The sequence below is a fragment of the Phyllobates terribilis genome, unplaced genomic scaffold (genome assembly GCF_046119375.1).
Source record: "Phyllobates terribilis strain yellow unplaced genomic scaffold, ASM4611937v1 Scaffold_399__1_contigs__length_1738980, whole genome shotgun sequence".
Classification (NCBI taxonomy): domain Eukaryota; kingdom Metazoa; phylum Chordata; class Amphibia; order Anura; family Dendrobatidae; genus Phyllobates; species Phyllobates terribilis.
The window spans coordinates 1,160,307-1,166,337 of NW_027363159.1; positions in this window are offsets into that span (position 1 = coordinate 1,160,307).

Below are 6,031 nucleotides of genomic sequence, written 5' to 3' on the forward strand. Positions count from 1 at the left end.
TCGTTTCTCCAATATAAACTCCTTCCGGACACCTTGTACATTGTATCATGTCACCACACTGGAGGATGTACATGAAAAGACATCCATGATTTTGTAGTCCTGATTTGTGTTAGGTATACAGACTGTATTTGATGGTGATATGTGGGTACAAGTTTTGCATTTTTTGTTTTTACATGGGAATGTGCCCGTCACTGATGGTGATCAGAGGACACTTCTGACAAGGAGATTCCTTAAGTTAGGGGGCTGTTTGTAGGAGAGAAGTGGTAGTTCTGGGAATATTTCTTTCAGTTTGTGGTCTCTGTGGAATATGGGTTGGAGATCAGCACCAATTTTCCTTAGGATGTTCATGTGGGAGTTGTATGTGACCACAAGAGAAGCCTGTTGTTGTCCTCCCTTTGTCTGTAATCCAGGAGGCTACTTCTTGGTATCCTTGTAGCTCTGTGAATTTGTTCATCTATTACCAGTGGATGGGATCCTTGTTGTAGGAATGTATTCCTCAGGGATAGTAGCTGCAGTTTTCTGTCCTTGCTGTCTGAACAGATTCGAATGTACCTCAGAGCTTGACTGTAGATGATGGATTTTTTTGTGTGTCTTGGATGAAAGCTGTTCCATCTAAGATATGCTGGACGTCCTGTGTAGTGTTGAGCCACCCCCGTAGTGTTCGAGTTCGGTTCGGTTCGTCGAACACCCGTGTGTTCGCCGAACTGTTCGTCGAACACCGTTAAAACCAATGGCAGGCAAACAAAAACACATAGAAACACATAGAAAACACCTTCAAAGGTGTCCAAAAGCTGACAAACTGCTCAGAAGACACAACTAACACATGGAAAAGTGACAAGTACATATAGTCATGCGAAAAGAAAAGAGGTGGAGGAGTAAAAGGAGGGGGAGACACAGATATAGGCATGTCATGCCCTTCTAAAATCTAAAAAGTGAGAAGCCGACACGTTCAGTCCGCTCCTGCCCATGCCACCTCCGCGTCGCCGGGTTTGTGCCAGAGCCGCGGTGAACCCTGACGGCCAGCCCCCCTCTCCCAATACTGGTGCCTGTCCGCTGGTGGGTCGAGCGAGCCCCCCTGTGGTGGAGGCAGCTCTAAGCTTTTTAATTTAAATTGTCTCTCTAATTTGAATGAATACACTTTAAATCCATTTACAAGGATCTATTGGAGGGCAAGTCTCATGCAAGCAGCCGCGTAATTCCAGCTCCAGTAGCGTCCACTAAAGCTGCTGCAGTTAAAAAGCTTTTATAAGGATCGAGCTCGGCTGTCCACCGCAAGGTATCCTACTGCCAGTCCCAGCCCCTATGCCTTGGGGTGCCTCCTGATGCTCTTCACTGAGTATCCCGTGGTCCCGAAGCATTTCCTTTGAAAAAAATAAGTGTCCAAACTACAGGTGGTGTAGCTTGCTTAACAGCCAGGATAATCCGCTGACTAGCAGACACTGCTACTAGGCACAAAGTATTTCCTGGGCTAGATGCAATTAAAAATTTGTAATTAGATACTCTCGTTGGATGCTGAGAAAGCATTCCATAGAGTCTCCTGGCACGCCATATATGATTCTCTTAAAAAGCTTGGGGTAGGGGTCTAGGGGACCCTTTTATAGCCAAAATCACGGCCCTGTATCGCAATACGTCACCTAGGCTGAAGATAAATGGAACTGTAGCACCCTGAGGGCTCGGTTGCTACAGAGGTATTGCACCTCACCCAGAGGTGTGATATCTCACTCTCAGGTAAGGATGTAGTGTGGATCAGGACCCGACACCTGCATGCATTACACCACATTGCCGTGGGGCAGGGCGACCAATATGCCCCTGAGATGGGCACGACAGTCCCTGTCCCTGGCTGGAGTGGGGGGAGGGAACACTGAGGAAGGGGAACCCTGTAGTGCAGGAGCAGGGAGGAAGCAGTTCCTGGGTGCATTGAGAAGGGAGTATAAAAGGTGGGCACCATCTTAGTTCAGTGCAGAGAAGTCTGAGCAGAAGTGGCAGGGAGCAGGGGCTCTGCATGAGCTCTGCTCCGGAGGCGGGCCTAGTAACAGAGGCCCAGGCCTGGAAGAGGGAGAAGGAAGGAAGAGGAGCGGAGAAGGCTCCAGGAACGAGGAACGAAGGGATCCCAGGGGTGCGGACGGGCGAGTCGCCACCGCACGCCCGAATCCACCTGCGTGGAGGGGTCAGGCCAAAGGGGGAGACCGGTCCCAGAAACTAGTGGAGGCAGGAAACGACCCTCAGCTAGAAACAGGAGGCTGTGACATTTTATGTGGCGCAGCCCCTCGCTTCACCCGCTAGGAAGGCACCACATAGGGTCAGGGAAACTGGCGCCAAGTTTACCAAGAGGAGGCCCGAGGCAGCCGGACAGAAGGGTTGGTAAGAAAGGCCAGACAAAGGACACACAAAGGGGGTCCTGTGAAGCGCTCCAAAGTTATCTGGGAGTTGTCTGAGCCCCTCACCTGGTGAGCACAGTACGACGTGGGCAGCCGTTACCTGCAGACGTGGTCTGGATAATAAGAACTGTGAGTAAAGGCCCTGGACTGCATCACTGACTCCGTGTCGTTACTGCTGCTGCCCTGCACCATCACCCCCATCCTCCGCATACACTGCCCTGAGGCTATACTCCTCCCGTGGGGAGTTATGCTACGCTCTGCTGCACCCACAACACCAGCCTCAGCGGTCTGCCCTGGAGTGACGGTTCACTCTGACCGCAATCCACGGGTGGCGTAGTCGGATATTTAAACATCAAAACCACATAAATAGTTCCGCCACTGGTTTGACCGCCCTGAGCCACGGAACCGGGTCGCCGCCACGAAGACTACAACCACCAGCATCCACCAAAAAGGGTCCGGCTCCGGGTGTCCCAAGGCCCAGGGGGCGCGTCAGAACATTTTCATCACCTTTCACAATCACCAATGGGACAAGGCAGGGATGTCCTCTGTCCCCTCTCTTATACATCCTAGTGACGGAGCACCTGCTCTCATCAATTCGTCATAACCCCAATATTAGGTGGAAGGCACCGAGTACAAGTGCTCTCTATTTGCTGATGATGTCCTAGTATATATCACTCAATCACATATATCCATCCATGCTGTTATGGCTGAAATAGATCACTTTGTTACATGGTCAAATTTTAAAATCAATGCAGCGAAGTCTGAGGCCCTCGATGTCTCCCTCCCCAAATCCATATAGGATTCCATCCAGTTCAACTTTCCCTTTGCCTGGCCCTCACAGGGTATCAAATACTTAGGAATTCCTATTCATAGAGACCTCTCCCATCTATGTTATCTTAATTTTGGGCCCTTTATTGAACAACTCCATACAGACCACGGTTGGCAAGTTAGAACTGTAAGATTCACTACGTGAACCACTGGTGTTTTGTGGAAAAGCACATGTACACTGTGTTCCAAATTATTATCCAACAAGTGTTTAGGAGTGATAAGGGAAGAATTTGTTTGTTTGTCAGTTAAACTCATTGATGGTGATGTGTGTCAGGGCTCTTTATATCACTGTAAGCAATTGCAGACACCTGTGCTAATTAGTTTGGCAGGTGTGTCCAATGAAAGGCAAGACTACTTAAGAAGGCTGTCTCACATTATTAAGCAGCCTACATTTTCTGCCAAAATGGGAAAGAAAAAGGATGTGTCGGCTGCTGAGAAGCAACAAATTGTGGAGTGTTTAGGTCAAGGCATGACTACAATCAACATTGTGCGATGATCAGGATGAAGTGTCTTGGCAATCAAGAAGTATGTAGCTGATTCACAGTACACACGTGTGCGTGCTGATAAGGGCAAATTGAGGACTCTTTCCTACAGGCAATTACGTCAGGTTGAAAGAGCAGCGGCAAAAAAGCCTTGTCATAGCAGCAGACAAGTTTTTGAAGCTGCTGGTGCCTCCAACGTCCCCCGAACAACAAGATGCAGGGTCCTTCAGAGGTTTGCAGCTGTGCATACGCCATCCTGTCGACCTCCTCTATCCACTTCACACAAGCAGAAACGGCTCCAGTGGGCCAAACATTACATGAAGACTGATTTCAAAACTGTTTTGTTCACGGATGAGTGCCGTGCAGCGCTCGATGGTCCAGATGGATGGAGTGGAGGATGGCTGGTTGATGGACACCCCACGTAAACACGGCTACAGCGCCAACAAGGAGGAGGTGGAGTAATGTTTTGGGCTGGAATCATGGGGAGAGAGATTGTCGGCCCCTTTAGGATCCCTGAAGGCGCTAAAGATGAACTCCATAATGTATGTGGATTTTCTCAAACAGCACTTCCTGCCATGGTTCAAGAAGAAGAACCGTGTATTTCACAGCAAGATCATTTTTTTGCATGATAATGCACCATCTCATGCTGCACATAAAACATCTGCATCTCTGGCTGATATGGGCATAAAAGGGGACAAACTTATGGTGTGACCCCATGCTCCCCTGACCTCTACCCCATTCAGAACCTTTGGAGCATCATTAAAAGGAGTGTCTATGATGGCGGGAGGCAGTTCACATCTAAGCAACAGCTCTGGGAGGGTATTCTGTCCTCATGCAAAACAATTGAAGCAGAAACCATCCAAAACCTGACAAATTCAATGGACGAGAGAGTTCAGAAGCTCCTTTCGAACAAGGGGTCCTATGTGAAAATGTAACATCACCTAGAATAAAGTTTTGAGTTGAAAACTGTTTGATTTCAGTTTCTAACAACCTGCTAATGCTTATAATTTCAAAAATGACCATTTTTTTGGTCTTTATTAAAATGAAAAGGTTGATCGAAAAGTTTGGGGGATCTAAGAGTGTGGCAACCCAGTAGTCATGATTACTTCGAATTCTGACAATATGAGGGTCATGCTGCAGGTAGTGCAGCAAGAAGGCACTTATGTGTCTTGCGCATCTCGGAGCCCCAAAATTATTTTCCGGGCTAGATGCAGCTAAAAATTATTGTTAATTTTAAATCTGGTGAAGCTTTAGAATAGATGGCCTAATAGGATCAGTGCTGCACACTGCTACAAAGCCCAAATTATTTTCCAGCCAAGATACAGATAAACATGATTAGTAATTTTAAATCTGGTGGAGCTTATTATAGATGGCCTAATAGAATCAGTGCTGCACACTGCTACAAAGCCCAAATTATTTTCCAGCCAAGATACAGATAAACATGCTTAGTAATTTGAAAGCTTAAAACGGTTGGTAGGGTGATTTTAACCAATCATCAAGCTTTTACTCTCCCCAGGATGACACAGGGGTAGAAAAGTCGTTTCGGATCCATGATTTGTTCATCTTTATGAACGTGAGTCTGTCTACATTATCAGTGGAGAGCCGCGTGCGCTTATCTGTCAGCACACCACCAGCAGCGCTGAACACACGTTCAGACAGAACGCTGGCTGCGGGGCATGACAAGACCTCCAAGGCGTAAGTGGCTAGCTCCAGCCATTTATCCAGATTGGAAGCCCAAAAAGAGCAAGGGTCCAGTGACACAGTCGTGGCTTCAATGTTTACTTGGAGATACTCCTGTACCATCGTCTCTAGGCGTTGACTATGTGTCAGACTTCTTGTCTCCTGTGGCCTTGCAAAGGATGGGCTAAAAAAGTGGTGAAATGATTCCGCAAAATTGATGTTACCAGCAGATACTGTGGTTCTGTTACGGTTTGAGTGCTGAACACTTGACGGTCCCACGGTTGGCAAGTTGGAACTGTGAGATTCACTACGTGCACCACTGGTATTTTGTGGAAAAGCACATGTAAGATTCTGCAACAGTCTCTGCTGATACTCCTGCATGCGTGCATCTCTTTCTATGGCAGGAATAATTTCTGCAAATTTACTTTTGTACCGGGGATCTAACAGTGTGGCAACCCAGTAGTCAGGATTATTTCTAATTCTCACAATTCGAGGGTCATGTTGCAGGTAGTGCAGCAAGAAGGCACTCATGTGTGTTGCGCATCCAGGAGCACCAAGTCCCTGTTGTGTTGGTGGCGAGGTAACAATCATGCTTCCTTCCTCTGTCCTCTCCCCCCAACCTCGCACAACAGAAATGTGATCAAGGTCTCCCTCATCTGATGA